The following is a 24396-nucleotide window of genomic DNA, read 5'->3' as shown; positions in this document are numbered from 1 at the left end:
GATGTCCATGGTGACCGCCAAATTTTGGCCACGGTCTACCCCGACATTTGACCTTGGTTGATCTGCACGAAAATCGATGTCCAGCCTAATTCGACTACGGCGAAACACCAACCCTAAATTTGGCCCGGGTCACCCTCAAGTTTGCCCACCCACCTCGACTTTCGCCTTGGGGACTATAGGTAGCCAAAGTGCCCCCTGAATTTTATTTGGTTTTTGAGGAAAGGAAATGGAGCAGTAATTGTCTTATCTTAGTAGACACAGGAAATGTGCCATAAGGTAAGGGATAACGGAGGGAGGTAAAGAAGAAAAGAAGAAAGGGGAATTGATAATTACATTTTGAGGAAAGGTGCGGCGCATCATTGGAGCTCTGCTGGTTGCCGTGGTTACAAGCGCACAGCTGTGGCCTCAGAGACACGCAGCTGTAGCCTCAGAGAGACACGGCGTAACTCGCTTCCACTAGCCTAGCGCAGCTTTTGCTACAAAATATGTAGCACGGCCGCGGGTGATCGCCAGTCCTTAAGACCGTAATCGCTCTGAAAATGTCCAAATTGTAGCCTGTTCCTAAAGAAATTAGCGCAGAGTAGGGGCTATGAAAAACACTGGAAATGCACGCGTTTGGCAGCGTTGTCTTTCATATGCCCTGGCCCCGTGCACTGCACCGTATGGAAATGTTTTTCATCAAGCCTTCAGACATATTGTTACTTTAATGCCTTCAGCAAAAATGTAACCTTCAAGGGCGTTCTCTGTTTCTTTCATTTAGTATTTGATTAGCCTTAGAGATCGAGGCCACTGCAAATATTATGCTTAGGAGCAAGCAGTGGATAAATTTTGAGCTTGGTGCGTCAAATCACAGCTCACACAAAGATAAATCGGAAATGTAAATGGAAAAGAGGCCTGCGGCTGCAAATAAAGAAATGACATTAAAGGGAATGCATTGAAAATTTACGGATATTTTGTGGCATCCGGTCGGCATCCGGTCTTGAAGGCATTAATATCAATGTCTGCCACATGCCATTATGGTGCTGAGAAAGAGTGCATAAAAATGGTTTAGTTTCAGATTAAAACTCTATCGATGATCGATGCGGGGTGAAGCAGCACAATTAGGGACAGTTACTAACTTCCTGTTCAGGATTCAGTACTGACCAGAATAGCATCTGATCAGAATAGCGTATTTTTAGCTGTGCTTATTTGTTTTTATTTGACTAAGGTTTTATCGTTTACCTACCCGAAAAAATCGCTTTGAGGTCAGAGCGCTTCAAAAAATGTCAGTACAGTTCTATGAGGATACTCCAATTTCTAAAAGCCTCTAATTTTAGAAAATGCACACTTTGCCAGAGCATGCGGTTTAGATTGAGCAAAGATCGCACCTCAGAAGAATTCAATAGCGGAAAGCCGCTATAAAGAAACAAGCCATGGCTCATATTGATTTTGCTGCTATAAGCAAGCACACTTGGTTTTGTTGCTTGAAATTACCTCTACTCCACGTGGGAGCGAGACGGTGAGGTAACGTTCCTGTCGCAGCTGATGCAATAATCTGTGCTGCTCTGCCCACGTACCCTTAAGCGAAAGTTGCCGAGGAATGTGCTGTCCTTACCTAAGAACCACTCTGACAGCCGCCACCTACTTTGTCCAGTCGCTCTTCCGACAGATACCCTTCCGAATCTTCTAAAAACGAATTGCGGTGTTTATTCACAGGAGAAAAAAAAATCTAAGCTCTATGGAGAGAGAATTTCCTGATCCTGAACCCGAATCATCAATTTCTTGCTGGTAATTGGACCTGGCTCATTGTCACCGACTCACTGGCATTTCTGGAGCTTGCCTGGCACAATTCAAGCTCCGAATTCGAGGCGCGGAGCCGTGGCCTTGGTGATGATCGTGGTGGCACTCCTACTGTTCTTCATGAATCGGTGAACTTAAGCCTCTTGGACAAATACGCTTAGGTGCTACTCCTGGCGGTTGTTTAGCGCAGTATAGGCGACTCTAGACATGTACACCACACTGCCAAAAGGAACACAGCCCAGCAGAAAATATCTTGCACTACACACCAATACATACAACCTGTGCAGTCACAGCCGCTCATTGCAGCCACCACGATTTACACGCGAAACTGCTTCACAAGACTACTTGCACCTAAAGTACATGCATGGCCCAAATAGAAAACACCATAGAGCTTGAACACCACCGCTGCATACAGAACAGTGGCGCTGTGCTGTCCTTCAATACTAAGTGATCAATAAGTGATCTCCACCTTTTCATTGCATTCTCTGCGGCGCCACTGTTGCTGTACTTCTTGACGGTTGCAAACCGACATTTTGGGGACCCTCTCACCCCTCTCTCCCCCCACACAGACACGTGCACAAAGGAAACACAACATCCAGCAGACAACACTATGGGCTAGGTGCCAATGCGCCCTTCCTGTACGATCACCGCAGCAGCCATAATTTCAGCTGCAATGACTACACTCATAAACACACCGCAAGGATAGCTTCAACCACCGCATGGATACCAGCGATTTCCACAGACAAGCAGCCTTACTAACATCATTCCTCTATTAAGAAATTAATGACTACGGTATTTTTTTTCTTCAAGCAGTACCCTGTACGCCCACACCACATGCACAACGGAACACAACAGACGACAGAAAACATGTGGTAGACCCAATGCATCGACCCTGCACAACCTCAGCAGCAGTAATTCCATCTGCCATGACGACAATGACCACTCCTGCGTCAGGAACGCCGTCATTCCTGCTGTTGTTCATGCACCGGTGATTTTCGCCATTGCAGCGCATTCGCCTAGGCGCACCATGCCTGTTTCTGTCAGCAGTGTGGAGACCCTCTACTCCTATAAAAAGGAGTATCCTCTTAGAAAGCTCAGTTTGCGCCCCAGGACAGGGCGGCCGTGTAATTCTCTGGGTGTATTCGCCGGCACTCCTGTTGTTCCTCATGGGCGAGAAAAACGCCTTTTCAACACATTCACTTGTTTGTCACCATTTCATGTGCTGTTGCATGCTGCCTTGCACCGCACTATAGAACATAGGCACATAAACTACGCTAACAACGTCACAACACCAACTGATGAACAATACAGGCACTGAACACCACAAGATATATGCGTGCGATTCACTACAAGAGTAACGACACCATTCAAAGACAAAATAATGCCAGCTATTACACCCACCACCTAGATATACAAGCCCTCTAATTCCAGCCACATAGATCGGTGCTGCCATGACGACTACACACACAACCACGCCACCATTTCAGCTGTCCCTATCCTACGCGGAAGAGCAATCATTTTAACGTCGTCGAAAATTACGGCATCAATGCTCTTCACCATGGAAAAGGTGGTCTAAGACCCCGAAAGCTATACGCTCATTACGCGGACGCTCTCTAACCAAACCAAGCACCAACATTACACAAAAATGGAAGCCACCTTGACCCACACGTCACAATCACGATCGAGTGTAATGTCCTACAATGAGATCCTCGTGAACGAGAGCAGCAGTACGTGGACGGCCAGTACTAAGAACACGAAACCGCGCAAAAGAACCACGACCTTCGAACAACTGGAATCAACAAGGCTAAAGTTAACGTCGAAGTGTCTTGGACGGAAACAACCAGCCGAACGCAGACCATAAGGACCTACGAGCAAAACCAAATACCATGAACTGCACTCTCAGTCGAATTTTGGTGGAGGCGAAACCCTAGAGGCTCGTGTACTGTGCGATGTCAGTGCACGTTAAAGAACACTAGGTGGTGGAAATTTCCGGAACACCTCACTACGGCGTTCCTCATAGCGTCTTGAGAGTTCCTTCGGAATGTTAAACTTTCGTGAACCAAACCAATATAAACATTCATTAGTATTGTCGACTCATGCTTTTTGGAGAAATGACTTCTGTGTTTGAGACATGCATGATAGAGGAGAGGGGGACGGATGAGGCTAGAAAGACGGTGGGGATAAGATGGCCGCAGCTGTGACGGGACAGGGAGGGATACGGGAGAGCTCTTAGGCCTCCTGTGGACGTGGTGCCGCGGTGCTAGTACATCCCAGCCGCCGAGAAGCACCATGAACCCAGATGATTTCACCTAGCACTACAATCCCAGCTGCAAGGACGAGGACTAACTTTGGAGGCGCAACGGCAAGAATGACATACGATGGGAAGCACCCTGATCGCGCCCATGGAACTGATGAGGGCGGGTGCACACTGGACTGTCTCTCTGCGGCCCTTACGAGCATCACCGCGGCCTGCGATACCAGAGGGAATGCAATGTGGTGAGCTCCTATGCCAACTGGCTTATTTGTGTGTCGCGAGCTAGAGCCTTATGTTTATAGAAATTTGCTCCAGAAAGCATGTGTAATGCAGAGGTCACACTCAAGTGGTCTTCCACAATTACTGACAAGGCACGAGTACCATTACTTATCAACGCTTAGACATTACAGTCATTACAGTCATCCATTAAGATGAAACTGGCTGTCAAGCTTTCCGCTAATAGCATAGTGATACCATAATTCGTTATCTTGTGAGGAGAGTTGCTGACAGGAATACCACGAATTGGCGCACTTTGTTTCCTGACTCGTACATAAGCTCCAGCATCGACACTATGCTTACTGATTCCAGAAAGTGACCCACATGTTATGCACAGTTATCTAAATTTTAATCCACATGTCCAAGCAATGCTTCCTAGATGTGCGCAGAAGCGTTGACTACGATTACGTAATGTAATTCGGTGCCGCGTCAAAATATGCTCTGATATCCTCCAAATTTCCTGGCATGGAAGGCGTATGACGGGTGTTTTGCTAATTGGACATACTGTATAATACTTTAACCTTTAAACGGATAATCGCATAGAAGGCTTCTCTGCAGGTTATCGGTGCAGGCCGCCTGCTGGACATCTACCGCGAGCGGCGTCGCCGTTTATCCAGCTGAAATCTGCGCATGCGTGAGGAATGTGCAGTGTCCCATCCAGGCAGCGACGGAACTCAGCATCTACCCTGGCGTCGAGGTCATCCGCATCAACCCAGCTCCTCTTGAGAATGGCGGCCACGCTTCTAGCGACTCTCAGACACAGAACACGACATGACCCTAACCGAAGCAAGCACAAATGTGGACATCACAACGGAATCAGCAAAAAGATACAGAACAGCCTTCTTCAATACAGCGAAAACTTGCGACACGATCACGAGACGAGAGCAGAGCTGTGACAAGACTTTTACACCAGTGAAGAGGATAATAACAAACGGCCGAAGACAACTTAGTTGACCTTAGACGAGCAGCGGCAATGGAACCCGGAACTCGTTGGCTGCCAACACTGCAGGTAGCGCGATGCAAGCGGTAACTGATGCTGCGTCTGTGCCTCGACTCCTCGATACTACCCCCCCACCATGTGCCTCATCGAAGCCGAACTCTGATGATGATCACTTTGGACGTAGTACCGGTGAGCACGGCATATGTTCTTCGTTTTCGCAAAGCTGAGAAATATGAGCTAAAGACATTGAGATAACGGCAAGGTTTTTGGCGATCATCCCTTCACACGCTTCTTTTCTGGCACAGTATAAAAACGCACCCATACAATGCAGAGATAATTTATCATGTTGTAGGAGGGAATGATGGGATGATGGGTTTTGATGGTGAGAATAGCGTGTACGAGCACTACTATTTCATCGATGCTTTTTATAGGTGCATAACACTCGGTAGGATAACACTCGCTTTGGAAGGCTATGCACTCACCACCGATACTTTTTGTCGGGTGTGTCATTGGCCGGTGCTACGCCTAGCGAATGTCGCTAACAGCTGCTGACGTTAGGCAGTCCCTGGTAAGCAACAGTAATTGTTAGAAGTTAAATGTGGTATCTGCGACCCATTGAGTGTTGAGCGAAGAAGTAGCGCCATTACCGCTCTTCGGCACTTGGCTGTTGTCGGTTCTTTTTTTTTGGAACTAAGGGACCTTACTGCCCAAACAGTACAGTATGCGGGGACGAACCGCGCAGCGTATTGCCAGTTTTCCTCAGCATATCATAAGAACGTGGTGTTACTCGTACGGCGGAGTCTGTGCAGAATAAGTCTAGAAGGCTTACAAGTCGCCCTGACAGCGCCATGGAACCTGTGCCCAAAGTTTCACAATTTGTTGCATTGCGAGATTTTTCCTGTCCAGCAGTTCCAGTTCAATGCACTCGCGTAGCCTGCATTAAATTTAGCACGTGTTTGAATTTATGACGTCATTATCGAATAACAGTCGAACCGCACTGTAAACTCTGCAGATTGCAGATCCCAAACCAAAGAAGTATTTATGCACACACTTAGAAAAAAATTGACGGACCATTAGAAATGAGGAAATGTGGGAGGCTCTAATGCTCAGCTCAGACCCAGATAAGCAAAAAGAAATCAATCAAGCCCAAGCAGCCAGCCGCCAGGTTCCAATGGATCCTTTCATACTCCGAGACTCTGAGCTTAAAACTTCCTTGAATTTGGTTCAAGAAAAAGTTTTCTCCCCCTCTCTCTCTCTGAGGCGCGTGGTACTTGGGTTATGATGCAAGGCGTAGCGTAGATATTCTACGTGTTTTTTTTTCGGTGTTCGATAATGCGCCTTTAGGTAGAAGAGGTTGCTGTGTGGTCAGCACATCTCCAAGGTGGCCACCATTCTTTTTCAGGCTTTCTTGCACCTAGGACTACCGAGCAGCACGGCCCAGGTCACCTCTGCCATGGTTTCTAGGATTAGCTTCTGAACGTCCAGACCCATGTCTCCAGATGTCCAGACAAAAGACCTAGGTCCAAGAGGCGTCCTATAATCCCAAAGCGGCACACCTCCTGTTCTTCATGCTGGCCTTCCAGCCATTTGGCAAGCGGCACTGGTGCTGTTTCTCATGCCGGCGGCCTCCAAACCACTGCCAACCATACACAAACACAAGTGCGATCATCACAAAAACGAACCACAAGACTACAAACGCAGAAACAAGAACCGCACAAACACCATAAAAACATGACGACCGCAGCAATACACGCAGAACAGACTAAAGAAAGCATAAACGAACAAGAGAAAACAAAGGAATATTAAGACACGAAACAATGGTAAAATTCCACAAGCAACAGCACAGCTTTTACCTATCACAACGAGGCAACAGAGAATACAGCAAATGGTTACAAGTACACCCTACAGAAGAGCCAGGAACACCCTGTGACACAGCGGCTACTAGGAAAGAGGATAATATTAGCGAGACCCTTGTATTTGAGACTCTAGTGGCAGCAAACATCTGCCTCTGTGTCTACGACAAGCTGGAAGAGGAGCAGAATATTCTTGAGACTCAGAGCCACGACATTCCACAAATTAACAATAAGCACTGGAACGAGTGTGACAACCCTAGAGCACAGCAATCTCGACAAACACCAATGCGGGACCAAACGACTGCCAAAAAAGATACTTTAGAAAATAGTCGTCACCTCTACGATTCCAGCTAGGCGTTTTTGCTGCCAAGACATCGAAAAGCAACAAAATATCTGATACCAGTACAATACACTGGCATCGGCAACAGTGGAAAAAATCACCTGGCTCATCAAACGACCTTAGATATACAAACACCACATACAAATTACAAACGTCGAGACGACTGCATTCCACAAGCAACTCGAAGACCACTGCTACAGCAAAGAAGTCCCATGTACTGCGAATAGTCATCAATCGCCCAGGTGCCGAGAAGTACAGAGCTGCGATTCCACTCGACAAGGCGGCTTGGTACGTAGACATGCCCCCCGCCTTTTAACAAACGGAAGATATAACAATGAACTTGAAATAACTTGAAGCTTTTCTGAAGGCTCGAGTATGAAGCATATTTATCGTGTGTAGGCTCGTAATGAACCCGCTTGCTCAGTTTCACTTTTGAGTTGCGTTCACAGCCACAGGAGCTGAGCATACGACTTTTACAAACAAAACGTACCCTTACGTCATGAAGGTTTAGTCTGTGGAAGACAGGGTTTCATGTTTACCGTGGCAAAATGTCTCCTTTGCCACCCGATGTCATTCGATTTTTTATAAACTGTACTCGCTGTCACATTCCCTGTGTGCACCCCTGAGGGTCTAATATAAGAATTATTTAAACAATTTCGACCTGTATTGCACTATAACATATGCTTACCACTTCACCTTTCGTCCGTGACAGGACGAGAAACACTGTAGGAGACGGTCCGAAAATGGTTTATCTTTTGTTCCGGAGGCACCAGAGACGGAAGACCAACCACAGTCGTAGAGACAGTGTAACGACCTGGCATCCACCACATTTCACAGCAGCCACCACAACTACTGTCGAGCGGAGCCAACACTGAACATCCCGTGGATCCAGTGACAAGCTCTTGGAACGAGACTTCAGACTCTTGCCTCCAAGGTCGCCACATCTCCTCTGGTGAGAACACTGACACCGTTCGCAATTGAAACTGTTAAGCTTATTGTACTTGTTATCAGTATCTCTAACCCCTCGTCGCGCGTGGATCTTCCCAGAAGTGGAAAGCGTGATGCAAACCCAAATCGGAGGACCTCACAAAAAATATGGTAGCGGCAGCATCGGCACTGTAGGTGCCGAAGAGAGTTCACATAAGGCCTCACTATCACTTGGAGTGGAAATGAGACGTCGTGGCTAGTGATGCCCGAGTGAGCGTGTTAGACGCGATAATCAAGGTGTTGGGGGTCATGATATCAGTTTCTACCATAGTTGGCAATCTGATTAGTGTGTAAACATTTTTTCTCGTGAGCCAATCTGAAACACGGGGTTTCCAAAATGGTAGGGCTGCAAGATTGGAGCCGCGTATGACATTGCATGGCACGATGAATCCGTGCGCTTCCGCAAAATTGTTTAGCGGGCTCGAATTCATAGTGCGACGGGATGGCCTCGTTACTAGGACGTTTAGTCACTCGCGAGCTGGCTCCGAATGCTGGGCAACACAATCTTAGCTCTTAAATGACCACAGAAAAGGGTGTTTGAACTTGGCATTAAAATGCTTGCGTTATGTAGAGTACAGGCCACCCAGCATTCATGCCACGTACGAGAGCGGCAAACTTAAAATACTTTTTTTTAAAACTTCCCACCTTCGCAACTTGCGGCGACGCGCGCTGTTCGGCTTTCTCGGGAGAAACCTGGCGTACGACGTCACGTCGTGCAAGCAGCCGGGGGTTATCATTGGTTCGCAGCGCCAGATTCTTTCAGACGTCACTCAACTACCGTGGCCGCTCGCGCCGGCATCCAGTGGAGCAGGGCCGAGTGGGTGGGGTCTTTATTGTGGACGGCGGGGGAGCGCCGACATTTCAATCAATCAATCAATCACTTTATTTCAGCTTCTTTTACAAAACTGAGGGTGGCAAGAAAAAAGCAGTCATTACGACCGCTTGACAAGCCTCACCACCCCTACAAAGAGGCAGTTTGGTAGCGACTGTGATGGTTACATACACTTGTAACAACGCAAAAGTACATGGAAAGACAAGGCGTGTAAAATACATTCTCAAAAGGAATTATATTTTTTTTGAATACGTGCATAAAAAGAAACTTTTCTTTTTCAAATACATGCATGAAAGGAAACTTTTTTTTTATTAGCATGGACAAGTAGTATTTCCGCACAACAGAATAAAGGTTTTACACAATTTACAGTTCAATGCAATAGAGTTCTATACATGGCTACACATACTGTGGCACCTAGCTTGAAAACACATTTCGAATAGCCGAGACAGACATGCTGTGTAACGTGTCGTAAAATGGCGTGTTCAAGTATTTCGGAAGAATGTATTTTAGTGTGGAAAAGCCATAGTTTGTTCTGCATCGTGGTAATGAATAGATCATACGCTGTCGTGTTACATACGGTGTCCGATGTGGTGTAAGTGTCACAATGCCGGAAATTGAGGAGAGGAGGTACGGGGAAGACGCGGAAGTTCAAATTTTGAGTGCATCTAGCACAGCTTCCACACAATCTTCCAAGCTTCCAAGTTTCCATCTAACTAGCTTCCACATAAACATTCTTGACCCGCCGCGGTGGCTCAGTGGTTAGGGCGCTCGGCTACAGATCCGGAGTTCCCGGGTTCGAACCCGACCGCGGTGGCTGCGTTTTTACGGAGGAAAAACGCTAAGGCGCCCGTGTGCTGTGCGATGTCAGTGCACTTAAAGATCCCCAGGTGGTCGAAATTATTCCGGAGCCCTCCACTACGGCACCTCTCTCTCCCTTTCTTCTTTCACTCCTCCTTTATCTCTTCCCTTACGGCGCGGTTCAGGTGTCCAACAATATACGAGACAGATACTATGCCATTTCCTTTCCCCCAAACACCAATTATTATTATTATTATTATTATTATTATTATTATTAGCGTGACCTATTAGCGTGACCTCCAGCGGTCACGGCACACTTCGTGAAGAGTTGGCTAAACTAAGCTACACAGCAAAGTCAAGGGGAAGTATTGAGCGATGCTTATACTGATAGGAAAAAAACTGCAGTTACGTGCCGCCGAGAGCAGGTGTCATCATAAAATGTACTGCAGCAAAGGATCGTAACGCATTCTAGAACGGCCCATGAAAGGTGGTAGCCGCACACAGGATTTGGCCCATCACCTTGGCGGCTGAATGTTCCCCTGCCTCGCTGCGCACTCTTTTGTTTTCTAGCTAGGCACTGCGTATGATCTCTAAGTGCTTTCGTGGCTTGAGGAGCCTCCTCAATCAACATCCGCTTTTTTTTAGGTGAATGCGTTCGGCTTTCTTCGTCAGTTTGAGAGCTTACATGCCACCGCATTGAGCAGCTTCTTTTTTTAAAACTGAGCCTTGCGCTAAGTGTCCCACGCTGCTTTCGCGTTTTTATGTGCCAGTGCGCTCGCCCAGCATTCTTCTGGTTTCGACAGGCTTGGCCACCTTCTCATCTTCGTGTGCGGCTACATCAAGCAGCCGTTGGAGTCGCTCCTGCCACTGAAGTTATCCGGCTCGCTAGACGGAACAAATGGGCATACGCGTCTTCTTAACCCACGGCTTTTATACTTCGTAACACGTATGCGCCTACGTACACCACCTTAAACCACCACAAGCCCAAACCTAAAACTTGTCTTTCCAGTCAGTTTCACTTAACACGTTTTAATTGCCTGTCCTTGTCAAGAGCTAAAACGACGTGAGTTTTACATTGAGTACAACAGGTTTCACCAAACAGTCTTCTTGTGCCACATAAGCGGACTTGAAGTTTTCGGCTGGCGACAAGTGCCCATCAGTTACTTTAAAGTTACACTGTGTACAAATATTAACTTCCTCAACCCGATTTAGTAAGTCGAATGCGTGCGTTTTTAGGCCCAAATCCCAGCGACCACACTTCACCGCCATTCACTTTAAAACGATGGCAACCAGTCTTTTCCTCTCAGGACGCCACGAGAAAACGACTCGTGATGGGACGAACTTTAAAGGAAATTTTCTCAGCAATAATTCTGCTTTATGTGCTGTCCGGTGAAATGTCAGCATAACCAAAAACAGCAAAAGTAATAATTTTTCACTCAGGTAAATAATTCCGTGCCGCTGTCTTCACTTTCCCTCTTAATACCACCCAGGAAAAAGACATTTTAGTAATGTTTAAATAACCTTAACTAGTAGTGAATAGTAATTGCCGTAATGTGGCCGGAGCTGTCGCTGAGCCGATGATTGACCGCCAGTTACTACTACTACTACGAAAGATATATGCTTTCCCAGATACCTGTTTGATAACCATCTGCCTTGTCTTTCCTCCGGAGCCCTCCACTACGGCGTCCCTCATAGCCTGAGTCGCTTTAGGCCGTTTTACCACCATAACCCTAAACCTAAATATTGTCTTTCCAGTCACTTTCTCAGTTTCAAAGTCCTGAAAATAAAGCAGGATGCGGCGTGCATGTGGGCAGCAATCAATGATTCCTTTCCGCACGTCTGCTAAACGTTGTGTGATGTTCAATCGGAGGCGAAAACCTTGGAAAATCATTGCGGTACGTTTTTAATACTGGAATAAATGGGGACCACACTCTTCTATTCTCCCGCTATCCTGAACCTGCACCGCCAACTTCGCGCAGGTTTTCCGCCTTGGTTCATTTTCCGGAGCCCTTAACTACGGCGTTCCTCGTAGCCTAAGACGGTTTGGGATGCGAAAGCCCCATAAACCAAACCAATCATTGCTGCATAACCTGTGCCTATGAGTTGCGTTCAAGGCGGAGCTCCTGCAGTTTGTAACACTCAGTTGGACCCCTTTTTAACGTGTTGCTCTAGGCGACACCACTTGTGTACTTGCGGCCGGTTGTCATTCGTCGTACTGGCCACCCTATATACACAGAAAGAGTGCGCAGAACCAGACAAAACGCCCAGCGTACGCGTGCCATCCTCAGCACAAACAATCACATCGACAGCTGACAGGCGGTCACAATTCCCGGAGTCCTTCACGGGTCAGGCCGGTCAGACCTCAGGCTGACCAGAGGTAAACAATGCTATCAGTGAGAGGGACTGGACATAAAAAGTGACTGCGTACGTATATGTGCCTTCAGTTTGCAATCGATAGGGTTCGTGGCATTTAGGACCGATTGGGTTTGTGGTGATGCAGGTAGCAGTGTGCGGCAGTCTGTAGCAGGTCCTTAAGCACAATGACTTAGTGGCTGTCGAATTCTGCTGGTGAGCTAAAGGCTGCGGGATCGAAACCTGGGCGTGGAGACCGTCTTAGATGGAGGTGAAATGCAAAAATTTCCATGTGCTGTGAGATGTTGGCGCTTGTGAATCCTTTACCACCAAATTCCCGAAAAACTTACACATACCGCCGACTTCCTGACCGTCGCGGACAGAGCATCCACCACTGTTCGGCGGTCAATCTTAGGTGTTACCTAGCGAAAAGTAACTGAAGTAATTTAAAGTAATTGACGTAGTTGTAATGAATGTGCAATTGATATTTACATTTAATTTTGCCCTGGCACGTCGACACAGCAAACGTTTGTTTCCGTTACGCGATTCGACAAATGTGGAAGCGTGGTTCATATCATTCTTCCTCCACTGCTCATTTCATTCTAAATGGCCAGCATGTCAGCCTGGGACAAGGCCACCCGCAAATCACGCAGGCAGTTCGTTGAAGTGAGGAAGGCTGGAGGACACTCAAGAAATCTACGATTTTCGTTCCAACGCTATCAGCTTCTTGATCAATTCAGTCGACTGTGACTAAAGACACTGGATCTTAAAGCGATAGTTTTGTAATCGTGCGGTTATCTTCACTTTTAAGCAGTTCAATCACTCCAGTGCTTTCTACCTAATAGTCCAGAAAAACGTTCTTTCCAGACATCCGTGATGGACAGTGCCTTCTGTGTCTTTCCTGATTTTTTGGTCTTTAAGATGTATCAGAGCAAAAAACAAAACACTGTAAATTTCTGTGGGCAGAAGAAAGTCCTTTGAAATGTTTAGAATAATCGGCAGAGATACTTTGTCGTGTGCTTTTTAGCGATTTTTCTCTACGCTTACTTTGAAGTGCAGATCATGTAGGTTTACAGTGAACACTTGTGTGGAATGTACAATTTGATTTTGTGAATTCTGCATAGTTTCTAAATGAACGCCGCCCCCTCTCCCATTTCATGCAGGTTGCGCCATAAGTGCCCACATAGTAGCTACCTCTTCTGGTCACGGCTTGAAGACTGCCTCGCCGGCGGCGTCTCCCCGTGTGCCTCCGACGCACTTTTTCACGCAGATACGGAACGATTTACATAAGCTTTTCAACACATTCACCCATGCGGCACCAATCCAGTTCCTGTTGCCAACAGCCAACCACCTGACTACCAAACATAGGCGCCTAAACAACAACTAAACGTGAACAGCAACGAAAAGGAGAAAAACCTGCCAAGCATTCCAACAGACCTACAGACCATTCACTACACAAATAATGGTACCCGTCCCGAAAACATACCTACTGTCCATTCACTACACGCCTTTTCAACACATTCACCCGTGCGGCCCCACTCCAGTTCCTGTTGCCAACAGCCAACCATCAGACTTCCAATCATAGGCACCCAAACGACAACTAGAACGTGAACACCAACGAAAAAGAGAAAAATCTGCGAAGAAACCCAACAGACCTACAGCCCTTTCTTTGCACGAATAATGATACCCGTCCCGAAAACAGACCTATAGCCCATTCACTACACAATTAACGACACCGTTTCCAGCGCCACCACTGTACAAAAGCTAAATCCAGCCGCTAGGCACCCACCAAGATATACAACCCGTACAGACCCAGGTATATCCATCGTAGCTGGCAAAACCACGCCCGTAACCACACCACCATTCTAACATCCTGTCAAGCAGAACTACGGCAGGGGAGGCTGTTTTCCTGGAGCAGGCCGCACGCAATTAATTGGCTTTCAATGCGAAAAAATTATATGTCCCATTAGCACAAATGCCGCCGTCAGCAGTGAGTCGCCCAACCATGGCACGAAATTCCTCAGTGACGTCAGCATGTGCTCTCATGACATCAGCATAGACCATAAGTTGTGAGGTCTGCAGCAAAGATGAAAAAACTCCTTCGTCAAAAGCTTCTCTGCACCATCTGATTCCACCAACATGGTGAGTTCATTTTCAATCCCTTATTTTGTGGCGCAAGCTGAAATCTTATTAAGCACTTGAAAAAGAGAGCCTCAGTTCGCGCTTTTGGATGAAGAAGGATTCAGGAAGTAAGCTGTAACGCGAAGACTAGCAAACACAACACTTCGGCGTTACTCTGCATATACCGAATATTTTCTGAACCTAGCCACTGAGTGTCGTTGTTAATGTCCTCTTTAATTTCTTATATACAGCATCATGAACATTGTGCAAGCAAAGGAAGAGGCCGTTTGTTTTTCAAGAAAGTTTCGCGTCGGTAATACATGCAGCAAAAAGGCACAGAAATGTGAAGGAGAGTGGGTTTCACCACATGGTAAGGAAAGGCGCTGACTTTCGCCATTATTCGATAATACGTTCGGTGGTGTGTTTGTCATTCCAAAAATCGATACCGGCACATAAAGTACAATGAAATCAAAAGCTTACCACTAGGTTGCCCGAAAAGAACTAAATACGTGAGAAAACGAATTACCTGTAAACTGAATTACTTGAAAATTGGGTATACCTCTGATTGCTTGATTCAGTGTGCAACGATTCATGCCCTGGTCTTGGAAGTAATGTAGGTTTATTAATGAAGCAATGTAGATTTAGTGATGTACATTTCAATTTTTGGTTGAACTGTTTCGTAGTTACCACGAAAATAGCACGACAAGCTTAGACGAGCACCGCGGCACAAGCTGTGCTCTCGGGTACTTAAGGCGGGCCCGTCTACATCTCTGTGCCCATAGATTGCGCTGTCAGGAAAAGGGAAATTGGCGCTACTGGACTGACACACACTGTAGCGAGAGAGACTGACGGTGCTTTTTTTTTTTTGGTAGGCCATGAAGCCACTACCATACCTGAGCAACGCACTCATGGTGACTGAAAAGAGACATGGCAATCGCTTCATGTGCACCGACGACTCGACCCTGGCGTCCACAGCGGAACTTTTCGTGTTCTTCATGCTGGCCGCCGTTCGTCTTCAAGGCCGACTCTGTCGCGGCGCTCCTGCCATTCCTCATGCCGGCAGCCTCGGTAACGCGACTGCACATCAAGGCACATCACCAGAAGCACTAAAACCCTCAATGCCTCGCCAACACTGCAAGACAGACAGCAGAACTATAGACAGACACAGCGGCGTTGGATGGTACGCAAAATACTCCGCAGCACCTTGACGGCAGTACTCTGGGCAATGTGGCTGCATCCTCCCCGCGCAGCATGGGATTCCACTGGACAATTCCCATTTGCACGGTGAGTTGACACGCTGCCCGCTGGTTTGTGAAGCACGAGCTGAAAGGTTATAGCAATTTTCGCAATGACAGTGCCGTTTGCTCGAAGGGGCGTCATGAAGTCAATTCGAAGACCATCAACGCTACTGTTCATTTTTAAACATTAACACTCGGTCAGCCCATCTGCGTTGTATCCTTTGTCATTGGCCTTCATAATGAGGGATGACGCAGTCTGTGGATTTTGAAACGCGGTAAAAGTTAATTCAGGATCATTTTTGTTAAAGAAAGGAACCTTTTGAAACCCCTTGGGATGTTTTAGTGGTAACATGACGATCAGCCCTTTTTCCGCAGTTACTCATGCGTAGAGAGTTGAGGTTGCTGCAAGTTACAGGTAAGATTGGCCTGCGGATTCTGCCGGCAATTGCTCCACCGTAGCGACTCTTAGAAGAAGCTCAAGCGCCTTTTATTTCTAAACCGATGCTGATTTTTCAGCTTATGTGGGATACAGATTGGGGGTTCCCCACCTGTTCTAAATAGTTGCTCTTCCCTTATTCCTGTGTGCCCTTCCCCACAGGAGTAGCAGCCCACAGGAGTACTTTGTGCATTGGCGGAAAAAGTGTATGCTACATGTTGTGCATCAAGGTCTCCTTGTTTTATCGCATTTTGCGAGAAAGGGAAAGGAAAAAGCTATTAGTTATATTTGAATATCGCCGTAATGCACTTGTCTGATGCCCTATGCTGTGTTTTCCATAGACATCCAAGTGCCTTGGCATACTATCCCTGCGGCGAACGCCTACATAGTATGAATGCTGTTTGTTTTACCCGTCAGATGTCCGATGGTTGGCTACTTTGATTGATTGGCTAGGTGGCTCAAAGAGAATTTACTCCTAGTAGGTTGTTTAACTGATGAAATTTTCGTCTCACTTTCTGCTACTTAGTGTTAGGGCGAGGATATCGTGCTCACGCGGTCATATAGAACGCCGTGAATGTGTACGAAACTGATTTTTTTTTACAGGTTAGCGCGTACAAAGCACTCACGAGCGGATCGCTGGCGTTGAAGTCTGCCGTAGTCATCGTGCGCCGGTACTGATGGGCGCCTGTCCACCGCGAACGTTTCTTCAGACGTCGAGGTAGAAGATAAGCCCAGCGTGACCACGACATTGCACCCCGCGTAAGCAGACTTTCCCTCGGTGCTTATGGTGGCATTCCTTCTGTTCTTTACGCTGACGGCCATGTTGTGCTTCTTTCGGACAATTCGTGTGGCGGCGCTGCTGATCTTCCTCATGCTGGCGCCGTGTAGTAATGCGGACACCTCACACTCCCCGCACGCACAAGAAAAGCAGCAGCAAGGCACATTGCACCAAAAAATCTTCTTTGACACAGCCACTTTACAAAATGACTACAACAAGCAGCACATAACCATAAGCACAAGGCCAACAGATAATTCTGCCAGCGCCATCAAATGCGCGAACCAGTCACAAAAATAACCTATAGCTATGATCACGAAGAGCAGCGTTTCACGAGCGACAGTCACAAAAACATGCCTTCACCAAAGCCCCATACGCAAGCAGCACCGTGAGAGACAACAGTGTTAACACCAGGGACGTTTACACTCGATACAACCGTCAGCAAAATCACCGCTTCATGTAAAACCGCATTCAGTCGGAACTGCCCAATTCGACAGCCCCCCAGCTGCATACCGCGCCAGTACATCGCATCCATTGAGGAATCACATGAAACGACTACACCACCGTTACAAGAACTGCATCTAACTCGGCGCAGAACGAAGACACCTGACACGCGAAGTATGTACTTTGAGCGCAGCCAGGCCGACGAAGAAAACGTTCTGCACGGTGGACAGACTTCGCTGTGGCCTTGTCCATTCGTCACCATGGCGTGAGATTACGGAAGACCAAGATAGCGACGTGCAACTGGTGAGCTCCTGTGCATTCTTGCTTACTAGCCAATTGCGAGCTGACAGTTTATATACTAAAATGCAGCTTTCGAGCTGCTTAAAAAGATTAACCCCAGAAAGCGGTCTGCGTGAGGCGACTGTAGTCGGGGAGAGACAGGTTCTTCAGCCGCTGACAGTGAGAAAGATTCCTCTATATGAATTTTTTTCATGGTCGCATACATATACCGCAATAAGGGTTATTATAAATGAAGAGGCCAATTGAAACTGTGAAGGTATAGCTGCGCTGTAAATTATATAGATGTAAGCCTTTCATCTGAGGTCAATTCAATATCAGGTTAACCACTAATAGTAAAGAATATTAAAAAAGTTGTGATCTTGAGGCGCTACAGGAAGCCACTGTATTTCGTTAACTCTCCTTAACCTCTGTAGCTTATGTGGCGTAGGGGTTAGTGAAGAAATTTAAGTAGAACTTGACATGATTCAGCGCTATTATTCGCTGCACGAGGAGAAAGGGGCCGTACGTTTGAGAAAGTCTTATGGAAGAGCACTGAGTTTGTTGATGCCCAGTGATGCATATAGCATAGCACAAACGCGTGTTTTGTGCTCTACCTCCGCCAAAGCGCGTCCGCTGCTGCTTGGAATGAATTCCACTACTTTGGTCGGGAAGCACAACCAGGCAGCAAGAGCATCGGCCCATTGTTGAAAATGTATTGGCAGAGACCGGTCCTACAAAGGACCAGGCTTTGGCGATATATTACCGATGTTAGGCCGATGCCCTGTGCTGTTAGGGCAGTGGCGCCTGGTCAACATAAAGCGTACTGAAATGGGGCTGCGCTTCGTTTTTGAAACTCTATAGATCACTTGTGTCGAGGCCTGCAGACTCAGCTGCGGACGGACCTTTGCCAAGCCATCCATGTTTATTTCTTGACATTTCCAGATTGCCAAGGGACTGATGGTCGGTGGGCTTAGCAGCACTTCTGTTCTTCCTGTTGGCGGCTGTCCGCGCCCCTGGCCATTCCCCTAAGGCGGCACTGGTGCTGTTCCTCATGCCATTGGTGGCCTCCAGCCTTGCTGCCTGCACCGACACTCACAGCAAGCACGGACATCTGAGAAACTGACACAACAGCTGACAACGCATAATACACAGTGTTCATATACAGTGTCCACAACAATACAAGCAGTACAAGTACAGAAACAGCCAAGCCAAAGAGGAAGTGCATCCGAGGAAATTAAGGGACAGGTTTCATCGAATGCGTGTGCACAACCACGTTAAACACCACCCTGAGAAACAACAGCCACCACAGCAAACAGCTACAAGTGCAGGCTGCGCAACCACTGACACAATCACACCTCCTGATGTTAAAAATATTACCACCAGAAAGATTGTAAAGACAGCAAAGACAGCATTAGGGATGCCCACGGAACCCTACTGCGCCGACACAAATGTTCACAAACCTATTTTAAATGTAGGGAAGGATTTCCACCAAAAGAAACAATCCTGCAAAGTTACACATTCCACACTGCGAATGTGACACATACTACACAGTGTACTTAACGTTTCAGAGCTCAACCGCTGGAGTTAAAGTAGTTGAGTGGCTCGCACTCAGTTACTCATATCCTTACCAAGAGAAACGCATCGTGAGACTCACTTCGCAAGATTTTACAGATCATCCTAACCTTTTTCGTTTGTTATCACAGAGTACATAATCTTGCCAGGATTAGTGCATCAGTAGCAGTGGGACCTTAAAGAGCATATAGCGCATTTTTTCGCGGTTTCTTGCTGACAGGCTACCTTGCCACAGACAAGAGGGCTCCGTAGCCATGCACGGTGGGAGGAAACTCCCCGTCCGCTTGCACTTGGCAAGGCCTTGCAATTTGCTTGTTTACCTGCTTTTTCTTTTAAACTTGCATATAGTTAGCCATGTAGGAATGGTTTAGTTCTATATTTTCTGTGTTCTGGGATTTTTATATTATAATACGTAGTATATGTGATAATTTCATTCTATTTCATGTAATATGCCAAGAGCAACCAGACCTAATGCAACATCGTTTTGGCGCTCTTTGGCCCAAGTCTCTTTTGCACAATAAAACCAAAGCTAGCACAATATGACTTCTCAGCTAGAACTAGAGCGGGAGCCTCAACGATCGACATGGCAGGACTCATCAAAAAATCTTTAAAACTATACTGTTGCATGGCGACCACTAGGATGATCAACCCATCGAATCGACAACCTCATCACCACGAGCATCTTTATCCCATAGGCTCAAGGCTGAAGTGTAGCAATGTCATGCGGCATGGGAGCCAACCCGAGAACAGTGAGCACGCAGAAGGTTGTGTACATCAACCTTTTAACTAACAGCTAAAGGTGTCTGCTCAGAGATCCAATGGGTCCAGCGTTAGTTCGGCGGATACATTGCACCAAGATCCAAAAGAGCCTCCCTAGGCTCCCACAGCGGGGATCATATTATTCTTCTTGCTAGTTGCTATTAATGCCGTGGTGCGGCGCTGATGCTATTCCTCATGTTCGTGGCATCCAACATACTTCCCACCCCCCACCCCTTACACCTTACACGCACCCCAACTTCGGAGAGAATTATGTTAGACGTGAGATACCAAAGCCATGACACTTCACGTATTAATGAACAGAGAGCAGCTCCAAAGCAAACAGACAACAGCTTGAAACTAAAGCTTTATTGGTATGAGGACAGCTAAAAATTGGACCACGTAGTGATGCGAAACAATGGCACCTCAGCACAGACACGAGTAACGTTATACAGAAAACTACACAAACTGCAGGAATACATTCAAAACATGAATGCTACAGCAAGAGAAGCATCACGAACGCCACTGCTGCCCATTTTAAGTCACCGCAGGGAACAACCTTTATACTGAGGTCCTAAAACGCCTAGCTCACAAAACGACCAAAGGCTATGCAAGCTGCACACGTTTATTAACGATCGAAGCTACAGACACAGGCACCACGAAGACCAGTGCTACGATTACGCTACTGGAGGGCAGAACCATTGACACGAAGAAAAGGTTGTGCGCACTGCGGAATGCAACTCTCCTGGTGGCATCAAGGGTCCGCATCTTAAGATCCCACCGGAAAAGAGAGAACGGTGAGTACAAACTCAGCCACATGCACCTCTCAGCCATGACTGCTGACTAGGCCGGCGGGCTAATCTCGGTTTTCAGACGCGTTTCGTGTCATTGGAAGTGGCGCCTGTGATTGTTCGGAGAGCTCCGCTACGAATGCGTCACAGTAATGACGTAATTGTAACAATTTTTTTACGGTCGGTTTGAATATGTAAGGGTGTCAGGACACTAATTTGAGCTTTTTTTTGCCGCGCAGCCACCTTTCCACGGCAGTGCTCTCTGATGAATTATCAAACCCGTATTTCTTTGTTTGATGTAAGGTCGAAGCAGTACGAGGAACAATGCTTCAGTCTTAGCGGCGTACGTTAAGACGTTAACTCGTGGTAAAATCTACGCGACCTAAGGACAAGAGTTCAGATAGGCAGATCGGAAGCAAGTACATGTGTCAAAGGGCATCATTCGTACTCAACTTTTGGAAATCCTAGATGGCCTCCAGCAGTGCGCAATGCGGAATTATTGCTGACAACAAGCAGCTAAATCATTTTTTTTGCAATTTCCTAAATGTAATCGTTGAACGTCAATTCCCTGCAGGTTATCAGACCAAAGTGCTTTCGCCTCTTAAGCTCCCGGACCTGTGCTAGGATTTGTGTGTGCAACAAGCCGGCCGAGGTTCCCTGGCTATCACATATGACATATGGACCAGTTACACAAACTGTGGTCTCTTCTGCGTGTTCTCTCCACGTGGGCTCTCCTCTGCGAGCTATTGGGCACTGCTTCTGTTTCTCATGCCGGCGGAAGTGACCGACATTCCCGCCTCAAGATCATCCGCACTTCTGCTGTACGCCTGCTCTGCTAGAAGGCGGCCGCCTTGTGACACCCTTTTCCAGAAAGCAGGAACTGCAGATACACAGAGGCACACACGGACGCGACGACCATCGCAGCGACAACCACAACTTCACAGACGACAGCTGCAGTTAGCATCATCATGGACAAAAGCAAAGACAAGCCACACAGACATGACGCCACCCCCACAACAGACACGCTCATCGACTGGTGGTAAATGAAGTACAATACTGCATAACATCTGCACAACATCAAAAATCGAGTCAGCTCGGTGAAGACAACTGCTGTGATGGAAGTGCAGTTACGTGAACAAGCCCAGCTGGGAGCTCCATAGCTGCTGGTAGTAAGAGTACCGCGCCATCGAAGACTGCATACCGGAAGCAAGGACGGGCACGAGCGTTGAGTTCCGGCAAACAATGTGCAGGGTACGAGATAGCCGTCACTGTGAGCAAGACTTCGTCTTCATGGCTGCGGCTTTGACAGCGGCGCCATTAGAGGCAGCTCCTATACGGATATCGTCGGGAGTTCAGCAACCGTGAGTTTTTGCTTATTTTCCTAAACGTAGAAAGCAGAAGGAACAAATCCTGTGAGTTCAGGAGCAGCGAGACCACTAAGAAAAAAAATCTTTATAACCGCAGTTGCCACATGGATCGCAATGTAGGCGCAGCTGTCACGAACTAAGGCCTACGTACCAATCGAAATATTTTGAAGTGACTCAAATCGTATGATTCAGCATTTACAGTGCAGGCGCGTCTGTAGTGGTGGCTATAGCTACAGCAATCGAACGTTAAAAACGTCGTTAAATTCATTTTGAGCACAAGTAATTGCGTTCTTTCTGAAGGAGCACCAAAAAAATGAATGTGGATTATCTCAACTAATCCAGGATGTACAGAGTGAAAGCTGTCAGCGTACGTTGTGCTCAGTGGCGTTGGCGTTGACAACGTTCTAGTCTTGCATGATTTTGAGGAAAGAAAGGGCGCATAGCTGACTCTGTGTCAGTGGATGGCTCAATCGCGCTTTGAGGTACATATGTGGCGGCGGTGAGAGAAGAGAGATGTAGGTTGCAGCATTACCGCTGACAGCATTGTGGCAGAAAGCGTTGTGTGTGAACGCTGCCACAGTAGGCCGCAGCTTTCATTAGGTGACCAACCTCTCGCAATTAGCCTTTAACTGCCACCTTCCAGAATGGAAGGGTGCGCGCGCTGCCTGTCTGGTGAGCGGAACGTAATCAAAACAGGTTTTGGTCGTTGAACACCAACGCCACCTACATGAAAGCGTGCTTGAGGTGTGTACTGACCCAGGGAGCAAAGTTGTGAGCCTTTCCTTTCGGGAAAATGAGCTGCATCTACAACGTTGTCAAAGCCAATGAACCCAATGAACGCCGGCGCCTCATACTCCCGGTCGAGATCGTGTCCGTCCATTACATCGCCAACCGGAAGTCACGAGAACGGAAGTGACGTCATACCCACACTTTGGCCTTGTTCGATTTGCACCAATATCGATTTCCAGCCTAATTGAACTATGGCAAACGCCATGGCGACCTCCAAATTTGGCCTGGGTCACCCCCAAGATTCGACCTTGGCTGATTAGCACAAATGTCGATCTCGAGCCTAAGTAGGCTATAGCGAACACCATGGTGACCCCCAAATTTGGCCTGGATCAACCCCAAATTTTGACCTTGTTCGATTTGCACCAAAATCGATGTCCAGCCTAATTAGACTACGACGAACACAATGGTGACCCCAAAATTTGGGCCGGGTCACCCCCTAAATTTGACCTCTGCTGATTTGCACCAAAATCGATGTTCCATGATGACCGCCAAATTTGGGCCGGGGTCTACCCCAACATGTGACCTTGGCTGATCTGCACGAAAATCGATGTCCAGCCTAATTCGACTACGGCGAAACACCAACCCTAAATTCGGCCCTGGTCACCCCCAGGTTAGCCCACCCACCCCCGACTTTCGCCTCGCGGACTTTAGATCGCCAATTTGCCCCCTGAATTTTCTTTGGTTTTTGAGGAAAGGAAATGGAGCCGTAATTGTCATATCTTGGTGGACACAGGAAATGTGCCATAAGGTAAGGGATAAAGGAGGGAGGTAAAGAAGAAAGGAAGAAAGGGGAAATTGATAATTACAATTTGAGGAAAGGTGCGGCGCATCAGCGGAGCTCCGCTGGTTGCCGTGGTTACAAGCCCACAGCTGTGGACTCAGAGAGACACGCAGCTGTGGCCTCAGAGAGACACGGCATAACTCGCTTCCACTAGCCTAGTGTAGCTTTTGCTACAAAATATGTAACACGGCCGCTGGTGATCGCTAGTCCTTAAGACCGTAATCGCTCTGGAAATGTCCAAATTGTAGCCTGTGCCTGAAGAAATTAGCGCAGAGTAAGACTATGAAAAACACTGGAAATGCACGCGTTTGGCAGCGTTGTCTTTCATATGCCCTGGCCCCATGCACTGCACCGTATAGAAATCTTTTTCCTCAAGCCTTCAGATATATTGTTACTTTAATGCCTTCAGCAAAAATGTAACCTTCAAGGGCGTTCTCTGTTTCTTTCATTTAGTATTTGATTAGCCTTAGAGATCGAGGCCACTGCAAATATTATGCTTATGAGCAAGCAGTGGATAAATATTGAGCTTGGTGCGTCAGATCACAGCGCACACAAACATAAACCGGAAAAGTTAATGGAAAAGAGGCCTGCGGCTGCAAATAAAGAAATAGCATTAAAGGGAATGCATTGAAAATT

Source organism: Amblyomma americanum, chromosome 10, assembly GCF_052857255.1.
Source record: "Amblyomma americanum isolate KBUSLIRL-KWMA chromosome 10, ASM5285725v1, whole genome shotgun sequence".
NCBI lineage: Eukaryota > Metazoa > Arthropoda > Arachnida > Ixodida > Ixodidae > Amblyomma > Amblyomma americanum.
Note: the sequence above shows the minus strand (reverse complement) of the source record.